The sequence below is a fragment of the Heteronotia binoei genome, chromosome 21 (assembly GCF_032191835.1).
Source record: "Heteronotia binoei isolate CCM8104 ecotype False Entrance Well chromosome 21, APGP_CSIRO_Hbin_v1, whole genome shotgun sequence".
NCBI lineage: Eukaryota > Metazoa > Chordata > Lepidosauria > Squamata > Gekkonidae > Heteronotia > Heteronotia binoei.
In genome coordinates this window covers 22,557,874-22,574,660 of record NC_083243.1, presented here as the reverse complement: position 1 = coordinate 22,574,660, position 16,787 = coordinate 22,557,874, and the positions used below count along the sequence as shown (strand labels likewise).

At 48.7% G+C, this 16,787-nt stretch overlaps 1 protein-coding gene across 1 annotated transcript in view; it reads left to right on the top strand.

Annotated features, from left to right (window-relative positions):
- The first annotated feature begins 7,427 nt into the window (after nt 1-7,427).
- Nucleotides 7,428-16,787, top strand: part of AKT1 (AKT serine/threonine kinase 1) — a 210,764-nt gene continuing 201,404 nt past the window's right edge. Inside the window, exon 1 of the mRNA XM_060263105.1 lies at nt 7,428-7,749. The gene's annotated coding sequence lies outside the window, so the exon portion shown is untranslated. The remainder of the gene's footprint in view (nt 7,750-16,787) is intronic.

The window sequence follows — 16,787 nt, the reverse complement described above, 5'->3', positions numbered from 1 at the left end:
GGAAACTCCCCAGAAACTGCCTTATCACCTGTTACTGCTGTCTTGAACAAACTCTGTAGTATTCCTGATTATATTTGAATTTGATATCATCGCATCACACCCTGTTCTTCCTGCGTGCTGTGAGCCTTGGATCATGCCATTCACATCTTTCCCCCCTTTGTAACCTTCCCTATCATATTGTGTAGATAATCTTGTCTGTGGAAGGAGGAGGAGATTGGATTTATATCCCGCCCTTCGCTACCCAAAGGAGTCTCAGAGTGGCTTACAATCTCCTTTCCCTCCACCTCCCCACAACAGACACCCTATGAGGTAGGTGGAGCTGGAGAGATTGGATTTATACCTCTCCCTTCATTACCCAAAAGAGTCTCAGAGCAGTTTACAATCACCTTCCCCTCCCCACAACAGACACCCAGTTAGGTAGGTGGAGCTGAAAGAGCTCTGACAGAAACTGCTCTTGAGAGGAACAGCTCTACAAGAACTTGTGACTGACAAGGTCACACCAGCAGGTGCATGTGGAGGAGTGGGGAATCAAACCCGGTTATCCCAGACAAGAGTCCGCACACTTAACCACTACACCAAACTGGCTCTCTTGGAGAGAAGTCACCTCTTGCTTGGGACAAGGGCTCTGTTTGACAACGGTTTAAGCCAGAAGGGGGGGGGGGATGTTCTGCTCTTTAAGACGCAAAACTGCTTTGTTGACATTGTGGCCTATGCACTTGAATGAAATTGTCCCTCGCTGAGCAGGAAGGGGAAAAAATCCCACTGGGGCTGGGTCTTGCACAATTTAGAGTGTTTAGATTGGCAGCAGGAGGCAGATGAAACTGCTGGGCATAAACTGGTATCGCTTGCCCCATCTCCACTGATCAGAGCTGTGTTAAAGGTACAGTGTCTGCTCCAACCATCATTATACAAAGGGGACATTCCCTATTTTCCAGTGCCTGTCCCTGGGGGAAAAAAGTCATCCTTACATTGGAGTGAGGGTTGCAAGTCTGGATTAACAATTAGGCCAAGTAGGCACTGGCCTATGAGCCCCCATGCCTTTAGGGGACTCGGGCCGGCTTCCCCATTTCCCCCCTGCTTGCAGCCCTCCCAGCCTGCGTGCACAGCCAGCACCTGAGCCGCTCTTTGCCCGATTTGCCTGGTGAGGCTGCTGCTAGCGTCATCACCAAGTTTGCCTCTCTCTGCCCTTACCCTGCAGTTTTGTCAAAGGGGCTTTTGAGAAGGTGCCAGCCTAGGGTTGCCAAGTCCAATTTAAGAAATATCTTGGGACTTTGGGGGTGGAGCCAGGAGACTTTGGGGGTGGAGCCAGGAGACATTAGGGGTAGTGCCAAGATCAGGGCTGTGACAAGCATAATTGAACTCCAAAGGGAGTTCTGGCCATCACATTTAAAGGGACGGCACACCTTTTCAATGCCTTCCTTCCATAGGAAATAATGAAGGATAGGGGCAGCTTCTTTTGGGGCTCATAGAAGTGGACCCCCTGGTCCAACCTTTTTGAAACTTGACGGGTACTTTGGGGAGAGGCACTAGATGCTATACGGAAAATTTGGTGCCTTTACCTCAAAAAACAGCCCCACCAGAGCCCCAGATACCCGCGGATCAATTCTCCATTATTTTCTATGGGAATAAATCTCCCTAGGGAATAATAGAGTTCCCAGCAGACATTTACCTCCCTTCCCCCCGCTTTCTGATGACCCTGAAGTGGGGGGAGGGCCTCCAAACCGGGGGATCCCCTGCCCCCACCTGGGGATTGGCAACCCTATGCCAGCCGGCTGCAGCAGGCGCTGCGGGGCAGGTGCTCTGACTCTGAGATAATTTGCAAGGCTCCCCCTCTCCCTGAGATTTTGACTGCCTAGGGCCCTCTACAGGGTTTAATATGGCACTGGAGGGTTGCCAGGTTCCCTGCCCCCAACCACTGGTGGGAAAGTCCTGGAGATTTGGAGGTGGAGCCTGAAGAAGAACTGGATTTATACAGGGCTTTTTTTGTAGCAAGAGCTCCTTTGCATATTAGGCCACACACCCCTGATGTAGCCAATCCTCCTGGAGCTTACAGTAGGCCCTGTCCTAAGTGCCCTGGAAGCTCTTGGAGGATCGGCTACATCAGGAATGTGGGGCCTAATATGCAAAGGAGTTCCTGCTACAAAAAAAAGCCCTGGATTTATATCCCATCATTCACTCAGAGTCTCAGAGCAGCTCACAGTCTCCTTTACCTTCCTCCCCCACAGCAAACACCCTGTGAGGTAGGTGGGGATGAGAGAGCTCTCATAAAAGCTGCCTTTTCAAGGACAACTCTTGCGACAACTATGGCTAACCCAAGGCCATTGCAGCAGCTGCAAGTGGAGGAGTGGGGAATCAAACTCAGTTCTCCCAGATAAGAGTCCCCACATTTCACCACTACACCAAACCGGCTCTCGGTTTCTCTGGAGAAAAGGGCTGCTTTGGAGGGTGGACTCTATGGCATTGCACTCTGCTGATGTCCCTGTCCTCCCCAGGCTCCATTCCCCAAATCTCCAGGAGTTTTCAACCTGAATCTGGTAACCCTCCCCCCCATCCCCAGCCTGTGGCCAGTTGAGGGCTGGCAACCCTATTCCTGGTCCTATCCACCTTGGTGTGGATTTCCCTGCCCCAGTCCCCCAAAGCCACCCTCCATGCCACTTTAGCAATGTGTCAGTTATCTATTAATTATCAATCAATCAATAATAAAAATGATAATTATCAGCAGCCCCGTGGCACAGAGTGGTAAAGCTGCAGTACTGCGATCTGAACTCTCTGCTTATGACCTGAGTTCAATCCCGGCGGAAGCTGGGTTCAGGTAGCTGGCTCCAGGTTGACTCAGCCTTCCATCCTTCCGAGGTGGGTAAAATGAGTCCCCAGCTTGCTGGGGGGGGGGGGCGGAGTGTAGATGACTGGGGAAGGCAATGGCAAACCACCCGGTAAAAAAGTCTGCCATGAAAACGTCGTGATGCACTGTCACCCCAGAGTCGGAAACGACTGGTGCTTGCACAGGGGACCTTTCCTTTCCAATTATCTATTACATAAAGTAGAGTTGCCAACTTTGGCTAGGGAAATACCTGGAAATTTTAGGGGTGGCACCTGAGGAGGATGGGGTTTGGGGAAGGACTTCAGCAGAGTATAATAACTGTGAAGTCCACACTCCAAAGTAGCCATTTTCTCCAGGGGAACTGATCTTGGTTACCTGGAGATCGATTGTAATAGTTGTAGATCTCCACCGGGAGGTTGGCAACAGGGCCTTTTCCTCTGGGGAGTAGAGGAATGTGATGGAACAGAGTTCTGGAAACTCTTAGTGGAAACAAAATTCTCAGCAACTGTTTGAAAGTTCATAAAGGGCACCTATGAGTTTCTTTTTCATTTCCTTCTTGAGATAGTTCCAAGTGGCAATAGAACAAAGTAGGAAAGAGGTATCTTTAAGACCAACAAAGTTTTATTCAGAATGCCACACGAAAGCTGACATTCTGAATAAAACTTTGTTGGTCTGAAAGGCGCCACTTGACACCAGCTTTGCTCTTTTCCCTCTTGAGAGTTCTGGCACCTCTTTTTCGGGGGGGGGGGGGAGGCCTGTTTGCAACCATTCAGAAAAATCTGGAAAGTTCCATGGTAGTGCCAAGAATGGCTGGAGAGAGGATGGGAAAGGAGAACTACTGGAGAACCAGCCCTGGATCCCCTCTTTTACAAGCTGTTAGCTGTTTTTACGGCCTACTTTTAGCCTGAGGACTGTTTTCGGGACACCGTTTTAGATGGTTTTATGCCGTTTTTCATGCCCTCAACTTGTTTTTTTCTATGTTTTTGTCTGATTATTCTTACTGTTTGCAAGATCTCAGCAAGGCTGTTAACAATAGGGTATTTGGAAGGTCATTAATCCCTAGGGTCGCTATAGGTCAGAAATGACTTGCCAGCACAATATCACCCACTCACCCACAAGTTTTTTGTTTTTTTAAAAAATGATTTCCTGTGTTGTTTTTACTTTGTAGGTTACCTCATGCACGTCCCAGAGGCAGAGTGTAACTTCTTTAAATAAAGTAATACTCAGGGGTCATTGTGTAGAAAAAGAGGTGCCGGAGCTCTTTATTTATTTATTTAGTGGATTTATATTCCGCCCTTTCCCTTAAGGGGATCAGGGCGGATTACAACATAATACAGCAGTTAAAAATCCAACAGTAAAACAATTAAAATGTTGTTCAGTCGCACGGTCAAGTCCGACTCTGCGACCCCATGGACAAAGTCACACCAGGCCCTCCTGTCTTCCACCATCCTCTGAAGTCTGCTCAAAAATTAAAACATTAGCACAACTCATTTGCATAACCTATCTGCAGATGCCACACATCCCTGACATCACCAGAAGGTGTATAAATTATATCAGATCAGCACCTATCTTAAAATGATTCTTGAATTATAACTGTCATAATCAAACTTTACTCCCCTCATATTTTTAAAATTACTTTCTCCTATGTGGCTGCAGTGGCATGGTGAAGATTTCCATCTGTCTGCTTTATACGTTTTGGTTCTTTCCCCCATTTTTGTGGAGAAAAATATTAGAAAGTTGGTCAAATCTTAAAGTTCAGCAAAATTCCCACAGGGGATTTGAACAATGGAGCCCAGAACCGAGTATTTTTTTCTGGGGGGGTGGGAAGTAAGAAAGAAAGAGCACAATAAAATTTAGAGGTTCTGGAGTTCCTGCCCAAAATGAGGCCTGATAATATGTTTATATTCCCTCTCATCTCTGACTTCTCTCCCCCCCCCCTTTTCCATTGTTGATTCTGGATAGCCAAACTCCTTGGGGATAATTCCAGCTGGGTAGCTGCGTTGGCTTGTAGTAGCTAAACAGAACAGGAGTCCAAGTGGCACCTTAAACTCAAACAAAATTTCTTCCAGCAACAGCTTCCGTGGGTCAGAGCTCACATATATCAGATGCTTCCGGAATAAATAATAAAACGGATGCAATTTGGAATGCATTTTAAATTTGGGCACCTGCAAGACACACAACATGTAGTCCAGCATAAACTCGCAAAATGAGTTATGAGCCACAAAAGCCTATGCTGGAACAAATTTTGCCTCCAAATCGCTTCTGGATACCTGTCGTATTAAATTCTCTTGACAGCTGGCGGGATGTACCAGATGCAGTAACCACGATCACACACAATGAATAATGCACTTTCAATCTACTTGCAATGTACATTCCAGCTGGATTTTTCCAGTTCAGTTGGAAAGTGCATTATAAATGGATTGAAAGTGCATTATTTCGTGCGTGCAATCGCAGCCAGCGCGAGACCAAAATCCAGGGAGAATTGCAGTTGAATCTCCACTTTTACTATGAAAGCTGACTGAATTAATTTAGTCCCCTCACAAACTCTCACTTCATCCTACCTCTCAGGGTTGCTGCAAGAGAGTAGAGGAGGGAAGAACATATTCCAGGGGTGGCCAAATTGGGGCTCAGGAGCCACATGTGGCTCTTTTCCCACATATTGTGTGGCTCTTGAAGCCTCCACTGCCCCATCAGCTGGCTTGGAGAAGGCATTTCTCTCTTTAAATCACTTTTCCAAGCCAGATGGCAGCTTGGGGAATCCATTTAAAGTTGCTTTCTTTCCACCTCTCTCCCCTCCTCCCTCTCCACCTTCCTTCCTTTGACGTTCGTGTATTGCAGCTTTATTTTATTTATTTTATTTGATTTGATTTATATCCCGCCCTACCCCACCAAAGCGGGCTCAGCTCTGAAACATCTGATGTTTATTCTCTGTGGCTCTCATACTAAGCAAGTTTGACCACTCCTGTTCTAGTCTACTTTTTATTTTTTTAAAAAAATCTGGTTGGTTCAACAACCCACCTTCTATTTCATTGCTTTCTGAATGCCCCTGCTGTTGATTGAATTGCCTCACTTTCTGCCTCAGCTGCCTTGAGTGTAGTTGAGAAAGGCAGACTAGCATGTTCTAAGCCACTTTGAATCCCACCTGAGGAGTAAAGGTAAAGGTAGTCCCCTGTGCAAGCACCAGTTGTTTCCGACTCTGGGGTGACGTCGCATCATGACGTTTTCACAGCAGACTTATTACCCGGGTGGTTTGCCATTGCCTTCCCAAGTCATCTACACTTTTACCCCCAGCAAGCTGAGGAGTACATGGGGGCAGGGCTTTTTTTTGAGCAGGAATGCACAGGGACACAGTTCCAGCTGGCTTGCTGTCAGGGGGTGTGGCCTAATATGCAAATGAATCCTGCTGGGCTTTTTCTATTAAAAAGCCCTGCATGGGGATATACATGGAAATGCATCCTCCTTGCGGGCAGGGACTCAGTTTCGGCCTCCAGAACGCTGCCCCGAAAATGTCAGAGCTAAACAATGCATCCATTATGCAGAGAACCAGTGCAAAAAGCGCTTTAAGACCCCTGGCTTTACAGCAGCAAGAAAGCATTTGGGAACATTAGGCCACGAAAGCACTGGGGAGGTACGGTGGCTCAGTGGTAGAGCATCTGCTTGGTAAGCGGGGCTGGCCCTGCCACTAGGCAAATTCGGCAATTGCCTAGGGCACCGGCCTTCTGGAGGTGCCAAATTGGGTGCCTCCATGTGACTCAGTGACATCATCAGTACAGAGGGGGGCGCTACACTTTAGCCTTGCCTAGGGTGCCAGACAGTCTAGGGCCAGCCCTGTTGGTAAGCAGAAAGTCCCAGGTTCAATCCCCGGCATCTCCAACTAAAAAGAGTCCAGGCAAATAGATGTGAAAAACCTCAGCCTAAGAGCCTGGAGAGCCGCTGCCAGTCTGAGTAGACAATACCGACTCTGATGGACCAAGGGTCTGATTCAGTATAAGGCAGCTTCATATGCTCATTAAAAAAAAAAAAAAAAAAACCAACCCCAGACCTATTTCGCACTAGACCTTTAATCCTGGTTTAACTCTGTCCCCAAACTGATATTGGACACTAGAATCAGAGAAACCAGCTCTATGATTTTAGCGTAAAATGTCAGTTTGGGGACAAGGCTAAACCAGGATTAAAAGTCTAGGACCAATTTCGCACTAGACCTTTAATCCTGGTTTAGCTCTGTCCCCAAGCTGACATTCTACACTAAAATCATAGCATCACAGAGTTGGTTTCTCTGTTTCTAGCATAAAATGTCACTTTTGGGAATCAGGAGTAAAGGTCTAGTGCGAAATTGATCTAGGGCGAAATTGGTCCCAGAATGATAGCGGCGGGAGCGCTCCTTGCGCGCAACGGCGACGGCGGGGCGCGAACCCACTTTCGTTTCCTTTCTTTTCCCAAACTGGAAAGACGAAATGCGTTTGAATGGAAACGGGGTGGGGGAGTGGGGTTTGGTGAGCAGGAGGGAGGGCAGAGTTGCAAAAAGGAACCAGCCGGGCGGTAGGACCCCGCGGGCGTCCCTGGGCAGAGCCCGGGCGAGTGACTCAAAGAAGGGAAGGCTGGAGGAACTGGGAGCCAGCGAGCGCGCAAGGCGGGGAGCTGCGGGAGTCCCGGTGCCCCAGCCAGCCAGCCGCGCTGCCCTCCTCGCCTTGCAAAGCCACCCTGGCGTGGCCGTGCCTGGAAAGCGCAAGGCGAAGCCTCCCTTCCCCGCGCCCGGCTCTCCATTCATAGCCCGGGCTGGCAGCACCTCCATGGGCTGATTCCCTGCGAGAGCAGCAGCAACCGCAGCCAGGAGGAGGAGGAGCGCCTGCAACTACTCCGCCTGCCTGCCTGCCTAGGCCTCGGCTCCAGCCTCGCTCTGCAGCCGTCGCCGCCGCTCTCTCGGCCATGTAAGTGATGTCTCCCCCCCTCGCCGCTTAGCCAGGCTGGGCGAGCCGGCGGCGGGGCCTGCCTGCTGCTGCTGCGGCGGCTCGCTGGCTTGTGCTGCTGCTCCGCCTCCGGGAATCCCCCCTCCTCCCCCCTCCCGGGTTTTGGTGCATTGTCTGGAGGAGCGCTTTCCCCGGGCCCGGCTCCCTCGAGGCCTGCCCCCGCCCCGTCTCCACAACCCCGGCTTGCGAAGGCGCGCCTTTTTTTTTTTTTTTGCCAAGCCCCCTCCCAGCCGTGAAAGACGCGGGGCTCTTCCTTCTCCTCCGGCTGGGGACTGAGGCCTTGCAAAATAAAACAAAACGTGGCTTTCTCTCTCTCTCTCTCTCTCTCCCTCTCTCCCTCTCTCTCCCCCCCCCCCCCCCCCTTTAGTGCATTGCGGCTCAGGCTCTGCTCCTGCGGATGCGACTTGGGCAATGCGCCCCCCCCCCCCCAGTCCAAAAAAAAAAAAAAAAACCACACCAGGAAGGGAGAACGGAGGAGAAGCGGCGTGTTTCTTGTGCGCCCCTCTCTGGAGCTCTTTTCTCGGAATGCTGGCAAACGTTTGTAGGCTTTTTGGGGTGTGGGGGGGGTAAGACTTTGCACCTTTGGAGGGGCGGCCTTGCACCCTGCTCGGTGGGGCCGCTCCGTTAACTTCCCCTCTCCCCCCCCCCCCCGGGCGTTTTCCCTGTTTGCAACCCGCAGCTGCTGCTGTCGAAGGAGCCCTGGGATGTGGTTCCCTTCCTTCCCTCCTTTTAGGCAAGTTGGGTCTCAAGTCTAGCCGGGCTAAGATCAGGACGGAGTTTTTTTTGGGGGGGGGGATCATGTGCAATCCCGTGCAAGGCTTACTCCTGTGTAGGCTTTTTCGCATCAATGGGCTTCCGCGGGAGGGAACACTGCCTTCACCCCCAAAGGGTGATTAACATGTGGAATTCACTGCCACAGGAGGTGGTGGCGGCTGCAAGCATAGACAGCTTCAAGAGGGGATTGGATCAACATCTGGAGCAGAGGTCTATCAGTGGCTATTAGCCACAGGGTATTGTTGGAACTCTCTGTCTGGGGCAGTGATGCTCTGTATTCTTGGTGCTTGAGGGGGCAACAGTGGGAGGGCTTCTAGTAGTCCTGGCCCCACTGGTGGACCTCCTGATGACACCTGGTTTTTTGGCCACTGTGTGACAGAGTGTTGGACTGGATGGGCCATTGGCCTGATCTAACATGACTTCTCTTATGTTCTTACGCTGAAGAGAAAACAGGAGCCAGGTCTTTTAAGGTGCTGCTGGACTCCTGCTTGATCCCTTTTGCTAACATCTGGATTTACCTGCATGGGATGGTGCGCTTGGAGTTGGGGGAGGGAGTGTAAGACAGCTTCCCATGCTAGCCCCACACCCCCCAGTCAGCAAAAGGCATGTTCTTTGGAGAGTGGAGATTGACTTCTGCTCCCTGCAAGCTGTACACGCCACCTGAGTTGGCTGTTGCGTAATATATACAGTGGCCCTAAGGCCTCTGGAGACTGAGAAATGGTTAGAAGAAAGAAACCAGAGGTGTGTGGCTTTAAAGACTTTTATTTGCTTAGGATTTAGGATAAGACTTAAGCATTTAAGGTGCCTAACAGGGCTACCCCCCCCAAAAAAATATTTTTATTTACTTTGTTTTATTTACTTTGCTTCAGTTCTGCTTTTCCGTCCAATGGGGACCCAGAGGCGCTGGAGTTGTTCTCTGTTTTGTCCTCACAACAACCCTGGGAGGTAGGTTAGGTTGGGAGTCCGTGACTGGCCAAAAGTTACCCAGCGAACTTCCATGGAAGAGTACGGATTTGAATCTGGGTGCTAGACTGACACTTTAACGACAACACCGCACTGGTTCTCTGTCAAGGGCTAATTTCACACATGTCGGATAATGCACTTTTTCTGTGTGCTTTAGCAGTCGTTTGCGGCTGGATTTTCCTGCGCAAAACGGGAAAATTTGCTTGCAAACATTGAAGGTGCATTATCCAGCGTGCATGACACTGCTGTAAGTCTCCTGTTTTTAAGAACTCTAGAACTGTCTTTTAAGAATAGCAAAGACGGTAAAATACGATCAAGAAACAGAAAGGGTTTTTTAATGGTATCACATTCCTCAGGAAATACCAGGTGTATTTTTGCACAGACTGTTTATCTCCCTGAACATTATAGAGGTATGTCCCACTGACTTCCACAAAACTTACTTTGGCAGTGTGGCGTAGTGGTTAGACAAGGACTCGGGAGACCCAGGTTCGAATCCTCACTCTGCTGCGGAAGCTGACTGGATGACCTTGGACCAGTCACTCCCATGTAGACTTGCCTACCTCACAGGGCCGCGGGGAGGGTAGAATGGGGGAAATGAGAAACTATGGATGCTGCTCTCAGAAACTATGGATGCTGCTTTTATAATTCAGGTAATGTTCTCTCCTCCACACATCTGGTCTTGAGAATCTCTGGGTTTAAAATGGCACAGGCAAGCTGTATTAGGTGTCCAATGGGACAGAAAGCACTGTCGTGATACTGGGTCTTGTTATCTGCTTTCCTTGTGGCTACCTGTTTTCTCATGTTACGCTTGTTCCCCTGAGATCATGCCCAGAGAAAGTCCTGCCTGCTTTTTTGTAGGAACAGGATCTGACTGCTGTCAAAAATCCTACATAGTGATTTGTTTAGGGAAGTTTGTGTCCCTGTTCTTGAGAATGCAAAGAGCAGGTCTCTCTCTCTTTGAGCCTTGCGTGCATGTGGGTGTTTTGTGCTGCATCATGTGAAATGCAGTGTGTGTGTCTCTCCCCCCCCCTCTTGTTTTTTAAAAGGGCGGGCCAAGTTAATTATCACCCGGGTATTTGTGTACAGATAAATTAGGCTGTCTCGCCAGTAGAATGCTGTCGCTGACTTCCTACTTCGGAGCCAATAGCGTTTGGAATGGCTCAAAACCTTTGTACCAAAGGGGATGCACTTTTCCAAAAAGCGTGGGTTGATTTGGAGGTCACAGAAGGGGAACAAAGTGCACACACAGAGCAGTTGTCTGCTGGGAACATTAAATGCCCGGGATCCAGTGTGGCGGTCAGAGTGAAGGATGAGTCCCAGGTTTGAATCCCACCCCTCTTTACTTTTCAAGAACAATTCACTGGCTGACTTTGAGTCCGGCATCCTCTCAGCTGAGTCCAACTCACAGAGTTATTGGGAGGCTGAAGAAAACTGTGTTTGTGACTATGAGGTCCTTTAAGGCAGTGGTCCTCAACTTTTGTGGCACCAGGGACTAGTTTTGTGGAAGACCATTTTTCCATGGACTGCGGGGAGGGGGGAGGAGGGTGATGGTTTCGGGATGATATAATTGTGCACTTTATTTCTATTAGTTTGGTGTGGTTGTTAAGTATGCAAACTCTTCTGGGAGATCCGGGTTTGATTCCCCACTCCTCCACTTGCAGCTGCTGGAATGGCCTTGGGTCAGCCATAGCTCTCACAGGAGTTGTCCTTGAAAGGGCAGCTTCTGGGAGAGCTCTCTCAGCCTCACCCACCTCACAGGGTGGGGGAGGAAGGTAGAGGAGATTGTGAGCTGAGGCTCTGAAATTCGAAGTGAAGGACGGGATATAAATCCAATGTCGTTGTCGTCATCTTCTTCTTCTTCTTCTTAACTGTATCAATTGTATTGACTGGTTTTTAAAATTGTTAAGTTTAATGTTTTATATTGTTAAATTTAACTGTTTTGATTATTATTGTATGTTTTTATGAAATGTTGTCAGCCGCCCTGAGCCTGTCGAGGTGGGGAGGGCGGGATAAAAATAAAATATTATTATTATTATTATTCTCCATTGTATTATATAATGAAAAAATTATACAACTCATGCCCTGGTTGCTAACAGATCATGGACCAGGACTGGTCCAAGCAGGGCCCGAGGGTTGAGGACCCCAGCTTCTCCTTAAAACAGAAGAGCGGAATTATATGCAGGGCTTTTTTTTTGTAGAAAAAGCCCAGCAGCAACTAATTTGACTATTAGGCCACACCCCCTGACATCACCGTTTCACACAGGGCTCTTTTTGTAGAAAAAGCCCAGAGGGAATTTTATTTGCTTATTAGGCCACACCCCTGACACCAAGCCAGCTGGAACAGCATTCCTGCTCAAAAAAAAGCCCTGGTTATAATGGGATTGGAGAGCTCCCCCCATCAACAACACTAAACCTCCATGACTCCCATTGAAGTTCATGGGCAGTGGATTCAGGACAGACAAAAGGAAAAAGCATTTTGATTCGAGTAACTGACTTGAGGAATTCACTGCCGGGAGAAACGAGAACAGCTTTTAGCATAGCTGGCTTTAAACGTGAGTTTATGGAATATACCAGTGGTTTCTAGGCTGTGGTGACTAAAGAAAACTTCCAGATTCAGAGGCAGTAAGTCTGTGATTCCCAGAGTGAGGAGGGAAGACTGAGGAAGGCTTTTGGCCTCATTGTCTTGAGGACAAGTTGGCCACTGCAGTATTGGATGCTGGACAAGGTGGCCTGATGCTATCTATTCTTAGAAGAATCTGGAAGGGGTTAACTCATTTTAAGCTGAAGTCGTTCTGGTCCATCCACCATAACCGATTCTTTTTATCCCACCATCCTTTCAGGGAGCCAGTCCGGTGTAGTGGTTAAGTGTGCGGACTCTTATCTGGGAGAACCAAGTTTGATTCCCCACTCCCCCATTTGCACCTGCTGGATTGGCCTTGGGTCAGCCACAGCTCTGGCAGAGGTTGTCCTTGAAAGGACAGCTGCTGTGAGAGTCCTCTCCAGCCCCACCCACCTCACAGGGGGTCTGTTGTGGGGGAGGAAGATAAAGGGGATTGTGAGTTGCTCTGAGATTCGGAGTGGAGAGCAGGATATAAATCCAATATTTTCTTCTTCTTTCAAGGAGCACAGAACAGTTATGCTTTCACACACGCACACCCATTTTTTTTTCTCAACAACCCTACGAGGTAGACTAGGCTGGGACAAAGGGACAGGCCCAAGGTCACTCAGCCAGCTGCATGTCCGTGCAGGGGTGCTTAAACGGGGGTCTCCCTCAGTTCGTATCCGATGGTTTATCCACCAGGGGGTCGTTGACAGCTCTCTGGCATGATTGCAAAATTGCTTTCTGTTTACCCCAGTGTGGATATGTGCACGGCGGCCACGACGAGGAAAGCTTGTTCACTTGGGATAAGGGCTGTGTTTCTCAGAAGTCCGGTCTATTTACATCTTGCACTTTCCGCTGCGTTATGACAAATACCAGAGTTCAGATGATAACCACATGGCGTTGTTGGCTGTGAACGGTGGCGCACATTCGTTTGGATGCCCACGCTTCACTGCGAAATGCACAGGCGCGGTCAACAAAGGGGCAAAGTATTGAGCATTTGATTCCATATGTGCGGTACAGAATCCTGTCTGTCTGGAAATACAAGCGCTGCTCTCCGTTGACTGCGCCACTGTGAGTATATTTGGCTGTCTAAAGCGGAGTGCTTCTGATGGGTGAACCACGGGGTAATGTTTTCTGCTCGTTGTGTACTTGCAAGATAGGATCACTTCCAGTGACTCTTGAGAATTGTCTTTCATTCTGTCCAGGAACGAAAATATGGGTATGATTTAGTTGTGTAGTTGGTTCAGCTTAAGGACTCCATGTATATGGGGCGGGAGCAACTCATTGTCTTTGGAGAAAGGATCTGTGTCCACACAGTCATTTTGGCCTCGTCGAGGGCAATGAATTTGTGCACCAGCTCTTAGGAAAGAATAGGGAATTCGCTAGAGTTTGTTTTCAGTGTCCGGTCGCAGCTTGCATGTTTCTAAGGAAAAGTACTCTTTAGAAAAGTTTCTGAGGAAAAGTTATGCGCTGTGTTTTGAAAATTGTGGGTTTCATCCTCTGAATCTTGAGGGGAAAAAGAACTCCCAACAGCTGAGTTGGGAAAGAATCTGTTTGAAATCTTGGAGAGCTGTTGGATACTGTTGACAGAAATGGACTGACATCCTTACTGTGTAAAGCAGCTTCACAAATTGCTAACTCTTAAAAAGCATTTACTGGAGGGATTTTTCAGAGTTTTGGAAAATTCCCTTCCAGGAGGACGACGGAAGCACCTGATATGTGTCCTCACTCTTGCTTTGGATAGACAGCAGGCTTGGAGAAAAATGGCCCATCTCTTTCATAGAGGCCTAATGTGTGGCAGTTGTTGCTTTTTGGTGGCCAGGAGGTAAATAACATCCCCTGGTTAAGAACGAAACCGAAAGAATATATCCCAGCAAGCCTCTGTTAAAGGGACAGGACATTCTGTCCCTTCTCCAGGCCTGTTGTTGACCTGACTTGGTTCTCTTACAGTCTTTCCGCTTGGAATGCACTGTCCCCCTGCGCGTCATCGAAATAAGTTGCTGCCGTACCTGTCGGTGCCGATTTAAAACGTGCTATGTCTTTTTCCCTGCCCTGGCTGTGGTTTCGCCAGCCAAGTTTGATGCTTTGAGATAGCAGGCCCCCGGCGCTAGTGCGTCTGCAATGCTTCCAGAGGGCCACTGCAGTGCTGGCATAATGCCACGGTTTGGGATGTGCTGGAGCAGCACTCGCTGTGCACTGTCCTATGTGTACATGCACCGGCAAAGCTGCCTGTACTTAAGTATGCTTACATGTAAGAGTATCGAAGGGTTTTTTTCCCCCCCTTTCTAAAGCATGGCTCAGCCTTCTTTACGTGTCAAACTTCTTCTTTTCCTTCTTGCGTCGAAATCCTTCCTTGAAAATGGGGAAGGGGGGTGCCTAACTGTCACACACATAAACAATCCTCCCCCCCCTCCCATCTGCTTCAAGAGTTTCTGTCATGCTTGCTCTTTGACCTCTTCTGCATCCTCTTTATGGGTGCTGTGTTTAAAAAAGGGTTGCTCGGGGCCTGAATAGTGTGCATGCAGCCATACACAGAGGGAATGAAATGCTAGAGGGATGAGGAAGCGGAATGGAATGTATCGCTTCCGATAGCAAGGGGGCGTTTGTGTTTGTGTACGAGCCACTTTGAATGCCTGTCTCCACGTCGAAAGGCTTTTGGCGCGAGGGAAGCTAGCAGGTTGCGGAGAGGGCTGTCTTATCCTGATGTGCTAGCTTTCTGCATGAAGGGGAGGGGAAAACAGAGAAGTTCAGGCTATTTGGACTGGCAAATAGGGAAGGCTCGAAATGGCTACTGATTAAAGGGAAAGCCACGAGCTGCCAAAGCGGGATTACAGCTTTACCAAGCAGGAATAATTGTGTGTGGTTCTGGAGGCCTCACTTCAAGAAGGATGTGGACAGAACGGAGCGGGCACAGAGGAGACCGACAAGGATGATCAGGGGGCCTGGAGACCAAGCCCTGTGAGGAAAGGTTGGGGAACTTGGGAAGTTTCGGTCTGGAGCAGTGTTCCCTCTAAGCTGAGTTAGTGTGAACTAGCTCACAGTTTTTTTAGCCTTCAGCTCACACATGTTTGTCTTAGCTCAGGAAGAAATGGCCCCAGAGCACACTAATTTATGCAGTAACTCACAACTTTAATGCCAGTAGCTCACAAAGTAGAATTTTTGCTCACAAGACTCCACAGCTTAGAGGAAGTATTGGTCTGGAGAAGAGGAGGTGGAGGGTGGGGGGGGGGACAGAATTGCTCTCTTGAAGTCTTTGTAGGGCTGTCACTTAGAGGAGGGCAGGGAGCTGTTCCTGTTGGCAGTAAAGGAGAGGACTCACGATAAATTAGATTAGACTTCTCTTATGTTCTTATGTTCTAGATTAAGTGCAGGAAGGTACTGGCTGGATATTAGGAAAAACTTTTTAATAGTAAGAGTTGTTCAAGAGTGGAATCAGCTCTTGTGGGAGGTCGTGAGCTCCCCCCTCACTGGCAGTCTTTAAATAGCAGCCAGACAAACACTTGTCAAGTATGTTCTAGGCCACGGGTAGCCAAACTGTGGCTCAGGAGCAACATGTGGCTCTTTCACGCATATCGTGTTGCTCTCTAAGTCCCCACTGCCCCGTTGGTTGGCTTGCTTCTCCAAGCCAAGCCAGCTGGCGGCTTGGAGAAGGCATTCAAAGTTAAAGTTGCTTTCTTTCCACCCCTCCCTTCCTTCTCTCAAACATCTGACGTTCATGTCTTGCGGCTCTCAAGCACCTGATGTTTAATCTATGTGACTCTTACATTAAGCAAGTTTGGCCACCCCTCCTCTAGGCTGATCCTGCTTTGAGCAGGGAGTTGGACTAGATGGCCCCTTCCAACTCTGAGATTCTGTGGTTTTGTGATTCTAGCTGAACATCCTAAAGTGAAAAGTAACGACTACGGGGGAGTTACATCTCTTTAAGGCTGATGATGAATCAATTGAAATCATTCACCGTTTTCTGTTCCCGGGCTCCATCATCAACCAGAAGGGATGATGCAACCAAGAAGAAGTCAGACTGAAGCTGGGGAGGGCAGCCATGAAGGAACCCGAGAAGATCCTTAAGTGTAAAGCAGGGATGGAATTCTAGCAGGAGCTCCTTTGTTTATTAGGCCACACACCTCTGTTGTAGCCAGTCTTCCAAGAGCTTACAAAAAAGAGCCTTGTAAACTCTTGGAGGATTGGCTACATCTGGGGTTTGTGGCCTAATATGCAAAGGAGCTCCTGCTAGAATTCTACCCCTGAGTGTAAGGATATGTCACTGGCAACCAAAATCAAGTCAATTCATACCATAGTATTCCCCATTACCAGGGCTTTTTTTGTAGCAGGAGTTCCTTTGCATATTAGGCCACACACCCCTGATGTAGCCAATCCTTCAGGAGCTTACAGGGTTCTTAGTACAGGGCCTACTGTAAGCTCCGGGAGGATTAGCTACATATCAGGGGTGTGTGGCCTAATATGCAGAGGAGTTCCTGCTGCAAAAAAAGGTTCATTACTATGCATGGGTGTAAAAGTCAGACAAGAAAGAAAGATGACTGGAATAAAGCTGATTCCTTTGACATGTGGGCTGAAGGAGAGCTTTACAGATACCGTGAAGTGCCCAACAGACAAATAAGTTGGTTCTAGATCAAGTCATGTCTGACCTCTCCCTGGAAGCTAA